At 38.8% G+C, this 13,318-nt stretch overlaps 1 protein-coding gene across 14 annotated transcripts in view; it reads left to right on the forward strand.

Annotated features, from left to right (window-relative positions):
- Positions 1-13,318, forward strand: part of DMD (dystrophin) — a 7,596,173-nt gene that overhangs the window by 6,056,330 nt on the left and 1,526,525 nt on the right. The window lies entirely within an intron of this gene.

Here is a 13,318-nt window from a genome sequence, read left to right on the forward strand (position 1 = left end):
TTAGGGCTGAATTATACATAATAAAAGGGGATTTTAAGGCTTGGTAACTAGTTTTAAATGCCAAGGCGGTGTGGAAAACACTGCACACACTGGCACTGCAGTGGCAGGCCTGAAACAGGTTTGAAAGGCTACTTATTTGGGTGGCACGATTAGTGCGAAGGCCTACTAGTAGCATTTTAAATACAGGCCCTTGGTATATGGTATACCACTTTACAAGCAACTTACCAGTACATCAATTATGTCAATTAGGTATACACCAATCTCATCATGTTTAGAGGAGAAGCACATGCACTTTAACACTAGTTAGCAATAGTAAAGTGCTCAGAGTCCCAAGACCAACAAAAAGAATCATCCAAAGCAGGAGGTAAAGGCAAAAATGGGAACACTACCCTAAGGATTCCAAGTCTCACAGCAGCACTTTTGGAATAATTTGATTTAAGAAGTTAAAGTAGGTACTCCTGTTGCAGATCCAGTTTGTGCTGAATGACCTGGGTACTTTTTATATTTTTAACTTTTCCGTTTGACACTACTGGGGGAACTGCTCTCTTTTGAAAGAGGAACAATAACCTGTATATCTTGTTTAATGTATTATTTAATTGTATTAATATGTTAATGTAACACAGACCTAGCCGCATGGCCATAGAGCACTTTACAATTAGCAAGAAATACAATGAAGACAAGAGGCTGTCATGTTAACTGTACTCCAATTCAGAGCAGAGAGGAGGAGATGCCATTCATACAGGGACATTGAGGAAGGTATTAGGGCAAAGTAAGGAGAGCTCATGGAGGGACTATTATAGTCTTGTATAAAAGAGGTGAAAAGGAAAGGATTCAGATTTCATCTGAAAGAAATCAGGAATTAATTTAATCCTATTTTGGTGGTGAAATGTCTCCAGATTTAAGGATCCAATCAACAGAAATGTACGATTGGGTTTTACATTTCTTTACTTTTTTTTCGATTTCCAGCATCAAAAAAGATTTTATTTTGGTGCCTCTTCCTCCTCTAGTGAATTACAATTTTTCTTTTAAGCAAGTTGTTCAGTATAGTAGATGAAGAGCTTTATGGGTTAAACATACTGTCTTATATTTCAATCTGGCCTGTTGGGGAACCAGTGAACGTCTTCCAGGATAGGTATAATATGGGTTGATTTCTGTAAATAGCCTATCTCTGAGTGGTGCTGAAGCATTTTTATATAGACCTGCAAGTGATACATTTCCCCGCCTAGGTGTGAAAGAACCAGTGATTGTACCATATTCTTCGTGTGGAATGGATGGTTTCAATTTTCCTAGAAGATGAAGCTGGAGTCAAGCGTTTCTGGACACTTTGCAGATGTTTTTGGTCATGGTGATTTTCGGATCTATGGTGAACCCCAGAAACTTTGCTGAAGGGACCATGGTTGGATTGAAATCTACATATTTTAGAGTTGCATATCAGTCCTATACAATGGATTAGGAGGAGGTAGAGAATGAGGAACTCATTCTTGTTGGGGTTCACCTCAAGATAGAATGTGTTCATCTAATTCTAGAGAGGCTTACAGTATACTTTTAGGATTGCAAGGCCTGCCGGGCTTCAAGTTGTAACGTAAAGTAGTGGGCCATCATTGTACTGGTGAAGTCTTATTTCTTCCATCTGTAGCATTTTATTAAGAATAAATTGAATAGAGGGATACAATCGATTTTTGAGATACACCATGCCTGAGATGGTTTTGAAATTGTCTAATTTCATCCATTTTGTTCTGGACATGATGAAGGGTTCAAAACGTTTTAAAGCTTGGTCATCCATTCTCATTCTGGTAGAAAATGTGTTAAGAAGTGTGTCATGACTGATGTAATTGAATGGTATTGAATGCTGATGATAAATCTAGTAGTACCAGCATGCAGCCACGTGTAGCATCTCGCAAGCATTAGATCATTGAGGACATAGATAGCAAGCGTCTCTGTTATGCAGTTATGGCAGAAACCAGATTAGTGTATGTTTTGGAGATTGTTACTTGGAGATGTGTGTTAGAATTTGTTGTACAGAGATAGCTTTTTCTAGGATTTTAAGAGGAATGGCAATTTGTAAACTGATCTAAGGTTATCATCTGACCAGCCTTTTAGAGATTAGGGTAGTGGAATACTCCTTCATTCAATGTGGAGTTAAATATATTGAGATTCTGTGGACTTGATGTCCCTGATATAGGGCTTTATCAAGTATTCTGGGATTGGGATATCTACAGTGGTGCGAGGTTTGTTGCTGGTATTAAATTTGGTATAGTTTCCCTGTCAGCGTGTTTGAATATTGGCTGTTTAGGTATTATTCCTTTAGAAATGAGGGGCACAGCTGGGCCAGTCAGGGTGCTTCTTTTTTTATCTCATTATGTATTTTTTAGTACCCTTTCCAAGAAACAGTTGTCAATGTTGTGTGTTCTCTTGGTTGAGCACTGCATTTGTGCTCTTGTCTTGTGGTTTAGGTAGTGTCCGACTCTTTTGCAAAGTGTTCTCATGTTGTTCCGGACATCCCATAACTAGGTGTTAAAGAATTTGGCATTGGTATGAAGTGTCAGGTCATTGTAAACTTTTTGTTTTTCATCATGTGCAGAGAGGAGGCAGCTTGAAGTTTTCTCTGGATACACTTTAAGTTAAAATCAAGACTTTGTTGTGCCATGATGCTGAAGATGTATTCCTGATTTACTTTTGGTTTTGTGGGTCTAGTCTCTCGGTAAAGTTCAAAGTGGCTTTAGTTTATGTTATGTTATTTTATGTTAGTTTATGTTATGTGTGTTTCTAAAGCTTAGTATCACCCACAAGGTTATCCTGGCAGAGTGTAGTAGTTTGTATGGTTTTCCATAGAACTATTGGTAGTTCATGACATTGGAAATTGTTTATGTGAGTTGTTGCATGTTGATACCTTTTATAACATGTGTTAAGCTTGTGATTGGTTTCACTTGTCTCTTTGTGATGTATAGCTGTGTGTCTTGTGGCACGGCCCATGATTTCTGCTCGTGGTCTCCAATTGGGACACACAGCAACATGTGTATATTCATACTTGTTATATTTCAAATATGTATAGTTCGCCTGGCCCGTGCAAAAGGGATTGATTGGCAAAGATTCCAGCTGACAGTGCCAGTTTGTTCTGGGATCAGAGCCGGATGGTTGCTGGGATCTGAGTTGGCAGGTCGCTGCCCATCGTGGGTGAAGTTGTTTGGAAATAAAGTTTATTCATTTCAATTCCCAGCTCCAGTATTATTTACCACACATTTTGTTAAGTGTTGCTGGAGTGTCAATGATGACTGGAGATGCACTGTGGTCTGACCAGCACATTTGGAATTGAGTTTCAGTCTTTGTAAAGTTTGATTTGATATCATCAGGACTAGTTTTGCCATTATGAGTTAACAGTGTGATCAATTGAGATAAGCAAGCCATGTATATTGCAGGTTTCTATTTGATTTGATGAGAACAGATTTTTGCTCATGTTCCAGAGTATGCTGAAGTCCCCTAAAAGATGTTTGTGGATTATTGAGTGTGCTTTTTGCTGATCATATCATTGAAATGACCAAGAAAGTTATGATCATATTCTGGGGGATGGTGGTTATGTGTAAGCAACACATGATCTGTTGCTTTGGTATGCTATTTAGAGAAAGGATCTTCAGGGAAGAGGATGAAAACTGATCTGCCCTCCTCCATATCTCTTCTGAACTGACTATGAATTACTAGAATATTTTCTAGAAATTATATAGCAAACATGAATCAGCTCTCTATGATAAATAAGAGGTCTGGAAAGTGAGCTGTGATGATGTCTGCAATCTCACAGGTTTGAGATTGAGTGGCTCTAACATTAACTAGCCTGCAATTTATGGCAAATTTTCTAATGAACGAACAGTTCAGCTAGTGCATGTGATATATATCAGGTTTCCACAGTATAGGCCCTGGTTTTAAAGTTCTGCATGATCATTTTACTTGATCACATGACAGAAATAGGGTGTATTGTGGGATTTGATACGCACTGTAGTTATTATGTTCTTGAGAATGATAGTTAAGTTGAAGAAGGAAAGCAGCGAATATAGATTTAGGTCCCACTATGTTTCCCCAGAAGTTGATTCAGTTGTAGCAAAATTTGTAGGTCAGGTAGTGATAAGGTTTAGTTCATCACATCAGCTACAATAAGATTTTCGTTTGATCAAGGCAGCTATTATAAATATGCACATTGAGATATAAATGCAGCTATAATGGATGTGCATATTGAAATATGCATACACCAACTGTGAAGTGCTGTAGTGTAAAGAAAAGCCACTGTGGGGTTTGTGAGTTAGAGTGGTGTGGAGGAGAGTTATTTCTATGGAAATCACTTTTTCCTTTCACTCTAACAGAATGTGACAGTCCTTATTCATCTGGACAGAAAAGGAAGTTGGAGGTTTTTTTTAAAAAACCTATGACACTTGTGTTTCACGTAGTTGGGTCCTGTGTTCCAGACAGACTACAGAGTTGAGATTGTTCTGGCAGAGCTGCCAGTGTTGTCTGGGCATCTATTGTAAGCCCTAAATTGATCCCAGGACTAGGAGGTCAGCTTCTCTTTAGTATCTTAAAGGGAAATATACTACTGGTGTAATGTGGCTGGTAACTGCTTCAATGAGCAAGGTACCAGTCTATGTTGATCAAGTAGAGGAGGAGGTGGGCTTTTCAGTGGTACCTCATAATAAACACTTGCATCAGAACAGTGTGATGTGGAGAGAAACCTCTGTTGATCCCAAGCAGAGGAGAAGCTCATTCGTCAGGGTCTTTGTAGGAATCCCAATATTAGCAAAAATAATTTTTTCAGCAGAAGAATGCAGCAGCCAACCAGTGGAAGTCTGTCAACAATTAGGTATAGAAGCAGACAGGCACCTGGCTTTCAGAACTACAGAGAAGCTAATAAAGAAATAGCCTCATGATGATGTGGTTACATCAGCCGCAGGGGAGTCGTGGTGAGTCGACGTGCAGATGACTGCTGACGGATTTCACCAAACTCTGTCCTGCTGCCATTCTCCCATGGAGAAGCTGTAATTAGGGGAACAGGTGGAGTGGAGGGTGGTAAGGAGTAGCTGGGCTAAGAAGGATAGGTCTCATGGCTAACTGTAACCTTAAGAGTAAGAGGAGTTATCAGGATATGAAGGAGAGATGCTACTCGAGTGTTGTAATCAGGGTGTTGCAAAAAAAATAATCTCGGAGATGCTGAAGCGAGGGGTCGGAATTGCAGGTGTAAATTTGAGAGGCTTCTACTATGTTGGCTACCATCGCCGAAGGAGCCTTGACTTAGGTTGGTTTGGTTCATTTGAGTTTGCCTTCTAAAGAACGTATGTAGCAATCGAAGATTGTGGCAGCATTAATACATTTATATACACTATTGATATGCATTTTTAAATTGTGAAGTGTATTTTCCACTCAGAAGCTAACACTATCTGTATTTTAACAGGCTATTTGCTCCTAGAAAATGAAGCAGCTCTGTTTGTGTGTGTTGGGTATTCTGTTTTCGGATGCATATTTTCCAGTCTTTGAGAATGTCCTTTGGCAATAGGGGGCTCTGTGGGAAGTGGCCACTCGTTCTCCTTTACTGCGCTACATTTTTTAATTTTTTTTTAAAAGGCTATTTTCGAACGCTTCCCACTTTTCTCTGCTAAACCTGAGCCTGTATTAGGATCTGTCCCTGATTGTACACTTAATAGGCTAGTATTCTTATAACAAATAATTGATGTTATTTCCCAAAGGAAGAAAGGTGATAAAGACAGACCATTAAAAGGTTAAAGGTCATTTAAATGGTAAAAGCTCTTGTATACTAGATTTGTTGCTCATACTTGTAAACTGTTGGAGTTTCTGTGTATAGGGGATGTACCCCTATACACAGAAACTCCAACAGTTTACGAGTACTCACAAAGTATAAACTGCAACTCGTGGTCAGCTGCTCTTTCATGCTATCAGCCCAGTTCACAAAGAATATGGTTAGACCTACTCGGGGATTACTTCATACTACTGAATTTCAGGAGTTAGCCAGGATCACTCTTTGCTTCCTTTCGAAATTCAGGAGTAAGTCAGAGATACTACAAGAGTAATTCACATCAACTGAAGCAAAATGTTTGTGACTCAAGCCCTGTGCGGTTTATTTATGAGAGCCCTGCGTCACTGTTGCACCACGTAAAGTGGTACATGCGAGACACAGGGCTCTCATACAGATTTATTAAGCCACAAAGAGCCACTCTGCATGGTTTTGAGTGGTCTCATAAATCAATCACTGTGTCACCTTACTCTGTGCCCGGGAGGATTTCCATGGGTTTTGCAGTGGTTTTCCCACGCAACACCAATGGAATTTGATGCTGCCCCAGATTAAAAAGTGATGTGAACCTGGGGAAGCGTCAAAAGCATAAACCTCCTGAGATGAGGCATAACAAGGAGAAATATGTTTATTTTTCCTCATTTTTCCTTCTTTCCCTGTGTGCTAGATGCAGCACACATGGAAAGAGGAAAACGCCTTGTAGGATTGTTTTAGTACATGAAGGTGTCTGCAATAGAGGCCCTCGTGCACTATGATGCAGGGGTGTCTACATTGTCGCCAGGAATGCACCGTATTTCTTAAGTATGGCGCATTTCTGCCCCTTCACTTTGGCGTAGGGCAGCGCAGCAAGGTGCCTTGCAGCGCTTCCCTACGCTAAAATGCCATAAATGAGTCCCTGTATGTCTTAAATGTGATATAAATCACTTTCCTAGTGTCCCTATAATTTTTAATATGTATTAGGACAGGCCAGAAAAGAGCGATAGGATTCGGTCGCTGTGTAGCGATCCTGGTCAGCAACCGTGCACCTCCGTGACTCCCGCCAGTGCTGTAGATATCCAAAAATAATGAGCAGTAAAACACTCAAACAGACAACAATAACAAGTTAAAAAATGCAAACCTGCAAGTCACAACCTGATTTACTAATTAGATCACAGAATTTTGTGAGAGCAAAGCAGGATGGATGCAATCAAGCTCCACATGCCAAGGCACATACTAAATTGATACTGTTTGAATTTCATTATGCAGCGCTTCATCCACTGCTAGAGAGTGTTAATTGGCCCTGTTCAGGGTCGAATTAGATCCTTAAATAGTATAGCTCGCATGGTGATTGGGATATTTTGAGTATACATACTGTGAAAGCTGTACCAAAGAAGATTTTTTTGCAAGCTTCTGGAAAGTGCTAGGAGACCTCAGACTCATCTTAAGTGTAACTCTGTTAATGCCAGTGGAAGAGGAGGGTCGCTTGGTTTGTGTATAGTGGCAAACTATTGTTAATGTACCTGAAACTATGGTCCATCAAAAATTATATTTGTCTAACCCTGATCTTGGCCATGCATTAGAAAGATGGTAACACCTTGCCATCATGTGTAACTATCATTATGCCATTTGGAAAATCATTATCATGTGCGTGCATGTTTCCTAAAGCATCACTCTTGTAAACAAATATTTAATTTTTGACCAAGTGTCTGACTAATCAAAGTGTTAATGCACTGTGAACTGGCATACTTGAGTGATCACTGCAAATGGTTAAACACTGTGTGTAGATTATCTAACACATACTTTAGATCAGTCCTAATATTTAACCTAAGGCAGCCATTTTGGAAAGCAGTATTGTGCTTTAATTACAATAATACAAATTGATAAAGAGATTTTAGCATACTTTCTATGGGGTCAGATATCAAGGTAAATATCACATTTTAACCAATACGTTAACTTGGGGTGCCTTACTGCTACATTTAGGGAATAGTATGCGACATGTGAGGGTTTATTGCAGTAGCAGTTACCAAGGGTTCTGATCTGCATATCTGTGGACTATATCTAGGGGTGTGTGGGTTTGTATGGATAAACAGTGGGTGACTCTCTGCTGGTGATAGTATCAATGAGTTTCTATAGCATAAACACATTTTGTGATCAACGATGGAATTACTAAAATCCTCAGCATAGATTCGATACATCAGCAAGTCATTCCATTCATTTATTTTTACCAGATTGGTATTTGTTCATTACACAATTAGTTCTTATGTGGGGTGCTGTAAAATAAATATTTAAAATATTATGCCTGGGTGAATAAAAAATAAATGTAATCTGACAAATAGGACTCTACCAGCTTTCCTTGGCCTGAAATGTAGAAAGAGCCACAGACACACATTGATGTGCTCACAGGCTGATCATTGTAATATAACATCTGTTGTAAAATTCGAGAAGTAGGTGATGTACCTTCCGTAGTTGCATACAGGAGAAATGGGGAGACCGGATGTGAACAATATTAGCCCTATTTGCAGGCTATGAGTGCATGAGAGAATCAACCCTGATTCTTGCAAACAGTACCTTAAAATATAATTATGTCAGTACTTGCTAAAAAGAAATACCAATCCATAGCTGCCAAGTTTTCAGATTGCTTATGCGTGACACCTCTATTTTACTAAGGTTGCTATGTGTGACATGTTAATGCTTTTGTGTGACACTCCATCAGAAGTACACATAAGCAGTTTTGTCCAGGTTATGAAACAAATTTCACTGTTTATCACAGTTTGTGCAGGGTAAGGCTCTAGAAATGGCTGCAATGGTTGTAAAGTGTTTAAGCCTCTGTTGTAAGACATACAGCTGATTTACATACTGCACTGCATTGTAAGGGTTAATGTGTGGTTTGTCACTGCATCATGGCAACTGCTGTCCAAGGAAAAATAGTACCTGTACCCCATCGTGAAGTGTGATACCTCACTCGCACACACTCCCCGCCTCCGCAAAAGCAAAACAGGATGTCACCCATTCTCCTACATCACACCCAAGACATGGACAACTTCCCTCAACACATCAGAGCACCCTCCTCTCGTCTGGAGTTCTGTAAGAAGATGAAGACCTGGCTCTTCATATAAGCACCTTGGGGGCCACACACCTGCACACCTGCCCAAGTGCCTGGATTCCCTCTCTGGTGATTAGTGCCCTATTCAAATCAACATAACATAACCTGCTTTCAGCCATTACTGGCTATTTTTGTAATACCAATTGCATTGTGGTATTTGATGATGCATTTTATATGGGATGTTGGCTACAAAGCCAGAACTACTGACAATGTGGAGCAGGCCTCATTACAGCTGTCGCTCAATGAGGGCAATCAGGATGAGGCGAGTGTAGAGCGCGTGATTTAGTTTGTCTTAGGCTCGTTGGAGCGATTTTAAAGTAAAACACCAGCTTTCAATGTGAGGATGTGTAGGTTACTGGTTTGTTAGTAGATTTTGCAGCACCTACTACAGACAGTTTTGTGTGGCCTGTTTTGGAGACTTTTTTTTGTTTTATAAAAAACTGACTTTTCTATATAGCTACACATATCAATCTGTATTAATCCAAAGTGTGATCTTTTTTCACACGCCTCAGCAGCTGGCGCGGTAAACTCTTTGTGTTGTTGTTAGTTCTGCCACTTATATTATAGAGATTCGTTTCTTTCAGGGTGTGTTTTAAAATCGATATCTCTAGTTTGTTTGCGCTGTTATAGGTGCAAACGTCTCCTTAATATTAACGGATTTTAAGATTTTATAGTTAAAAGGTTCTGTAACTTGTGACAAGTTTTTTTTCTAAAATGTATTTTTAGCAAAGGGTTGTGTGTTTAGGCTCGATTCCTTTGCTTGGCATATTTAGTTTGAGGTAACTCAAATGGGCGAGCCGAACAAAAGCATTCGGGCCAATCACAGTGAGGAGCCCATGTGTATGGTAAGCCAGATAGCAGCTGAAAAGAAGCATATTTAACTCTGAAAAGGTCTAGTTTGGAAAAATAGCCGCCTTGCACAACCCCCTGCATTGTGAGATTAAGCATGTGTTAGCATTAATTGCATGAACATCTCAGGCCCTTGTGTAATGCATAAAAAGCACTATTTTAACCCTTGATGGGTGGCACTTGGCAGGGCTGAATAACGCCAGTCAAAACTTTATTGAGCTTCACATTAATCCTTAATGTGGTATTTTATTTTTTCTTTAAAGGTAATTTTTTAGGCTAATTTTCACCGGATGGGCCTTTCCTATAGTCATACCACTTGCAATCTAACATATTGAAGATAAAGTTATGTTCTGAAAGAACTTAGAAAACATCAATGTTTTTACTATGTCATGTCCAACCATTGGCTGCTTTTTAGTAATTATCACATTAGGTTTATAAGGAGTCCTAGAGTGGCAGAGGTAATTCCATATATAAATCAAAATAAAGTAACACAGCATTTATTCTGGAAGCCAACACAGTGAGTGAATGCAGAAAAAACGAGTGTACACTAACTGTTTGGTGCAAAAATGGATAACAATGCTTTTGTGAGACAGAGGAAAGGCATTCTGAAGATGTGCACCAAGGTAGGATGAAAGGTGACCTTCTAAGTGCTAGCTATTGTTTTTAGGGATGTGAAGAAGGAAACCCTCCATGAAAGGAAGGCCTTTCTCTGCGTATATAGGCCTTTTGCATATATAGGCCCAGATGTATTAAGCCTTTCCATTGTCCTTGGGCATGCTGACAAAAGGACAATGGAAAGGTTTCAGTAATATTTATAAAGCCTCGCAAGGTGTGATTTGCGCCACCTCGGGTGGCTTCATATAGAAATGTAATGCAACACAGCTGCTTGTTTGGGAATTATTCCATGGGAGGAGCATGGGCATTCCCATGCATCAATAATTGGATTTTGGCACATTCCCAGATTTACAAAAGCTAGTAAACCTGGGAATGCGTCTAGATGCTGCACAGTGAGGCACAACAAGGAGAAATATTTTTTTTTTCTTTCTTATTTTCTCTTTTCAGGTGTGCTGCATTCTGCACAGAAATTGTCCTTTCCGTAACTCAGGCACCCTTTTGCTATGGTGCAAAGATACCTGCATTTGGTGCTAGGCAGCACAGGCCTGTAGTTATTAAACAGAGGGTTTACTCCTGTGTGTTTGAAAAATGTATATGAGTGTGTCAGAAACCAGCCAGGTTAAGACAGGAAGTGAGTATGTGGAGATCTGTTAAGTGTAGTTTTAAACACTGCGGTCAGACAAGGGTCTGAGGAGTCAAAGGGGTGCCAGATCATTTGTTTTTGTGCACATCTGAAACTGCTATTTTCAGAGATGTAGAGGAATCTAGAAGATATAATAATCAGTGATGCATGTACAAGAGAGGACATCGGTAAGGAGTCATAGAGTACAATCTTGCATTTGAAAGAAGTGTACAGATTAAATTAATTGTGCTGTAAATACAGCAGGTCATGTCATTGCACTGCTTCTGAGAAGGAACTATAGACTGTGTAGGTGCAGATGGATTCTTTAGCTTGCTGATTATTTTATCTTGTACAGCTGTTTGTGAATTACTGCTCAATCAGATATATGCTGTATGTTTTTGACTCCATAAGAGTGCTAGTAAACCATTTTGTGGATTATTTGACAGATTGTGACACCAAGGTTTCGCAGACAATGTCAATAAATGCATCTGAGGGCCAATCAATTAGATCGGACAGTAGGTCTCTGAAATTAGAGGCTGCGAATGAGACAGTCTCAAGTAGGATTTTGCTCTTTATTCTGAGGTTTCTATGGACACCTTAAATTTACTACAAGCTGGGGGTAGTTTGCCTCCGAAAAGTGGCACAATAAAGTGAAACTGGTAGATTATTAGACCAATTTAGGGGTAGTTCTTACCCCTGAGTAAACTATATGTTGGAGCAACATAGCAATTGGTTGGTTGCCGTATGTGGAGAAGGGGTGAAACACTGAAAGTCAAGACATTTGTTTCGTTAAATACATTTGATTTTGATGTATTTGTATTGCACAGTAACACCAATGTATATCATCTAGTTGCTATATTTTATATTCTATGTTTTGAATGGTAACAAATGAAAATACAGTCCTAAAAAGATATAGGTTTATATGCTGTACACAACAACTAATAATAATAAGAGTAAAGGGTAAATACTATAATCATTTTTGAAGAGCATCATAAATTAATTGAAATATTAACTGGTAGACATTAGTTGAATATCTCAGCTAGTGGTCTTTAAACATCATAATGGGTGACGTGCATTTACTTTGAAATTATAGAATTGAACTTCAAATGATTAAATGGAGAGTTGAAAGTATAATGGGGAAAAAAGATTGAAAAGAGTTTGAACAAATAAGAAACAATGTTGCAAGAAGAATTTCGTTTTTGCATTAATAAGGGACGAATTCACTTTAAGAGAGATCCATAATGAGTAAGTTAGTGTATTTACACAATTGCCCTTTCTTTTATAATCTGTACCAAACTATACTCAAATGACTTAATATTTAAAGAACCTTTACTGGTGCAACTCACATTACATTTTACTTCAGTTGCATAAACGTTTGCTTTAAAAACTAAAAGGAAATAACAATGCTCAAAAAGGAGGTAATTTAAAAGAGAAGAAATATCTTACTTCTCCCCTCTGGCACAGTTTTCACATCTCTATAAGTCGTCATGGACTTTGATAAATGTATTGAAGACAGCACCTTATTTTAAAGTTGGGTTTTTGAAGTTGAATTGACTGAAACGTTTTGTTATTTTTTTCCTAGGAAAGTCAGTTATGCAACTGGTCTTAGATAGGAACAGATAGTTAAAGTGTTCATGCTAAATGATACACTCATACTATATACACACAACAGAAGCAAACACAGTGAAGCACCAGCAAAAACATTTTTCTTAAGATAAGCTTAATGAAATTATACATTTTGATAAAAAAGTGAATTACCACTGACTTATACTTTTCTAGCTTTGTTTTGTATTATTATATACTTCCCTGTGCCCTTTTCTTAAATGTTGTTTCTCACCTCCCTCACGGTATTCCTAAATTCAGGCCACTCCGTCTGCTACTCCTACATTTACGCCTAAAAAGTAAAACTGTGCATACATTGTTCTATGCACTCTCATTGGAAAACTCTGCACACAACTTAGCAATAGATCTGCACCCGCACCTTTGGGAATTCCACTTACGAGCATGTGAAATAGTGATGCAGGAATACTGCTACACATAAAGGTAAATGCCATTTGGAGCTGCCCACAAAGTGTCCCCTCCGTAACTGGGATGAACACTGGATTTGGAATCAGTCTTTGGTCAAATTAGTTGAGGGCCGATATATTTGAAATGTATTTGTATTCCAATGATTAGATTTAATATTAATGTTAGCAGGCAGGTGATGAAAATAAAAGAGCGATTCGGGGGTTTGGGCATGAAGAGAGAGAGAGCTAGACTTTGGAGCAGACATTCAGCATCAGAAGACTAATTGTTCAATGGTCATATATTATTATGTGACTGACTTAGTGACTTTGTAACATACCTGTTGCCTTTTATTTATATA

This window comes from Triturus cristatus, chromosome 8 (genome assembly GCF_964204655.1).
Source record: "Triturus cristatus chromosome 8, aTriCri1.1, whole genome shotgun sequence".
NCBI lineage: Eukaryota > Metazoa > Chordata > Amphibia > Caudata > Salamandridae > Triturus > Triturus cristatus.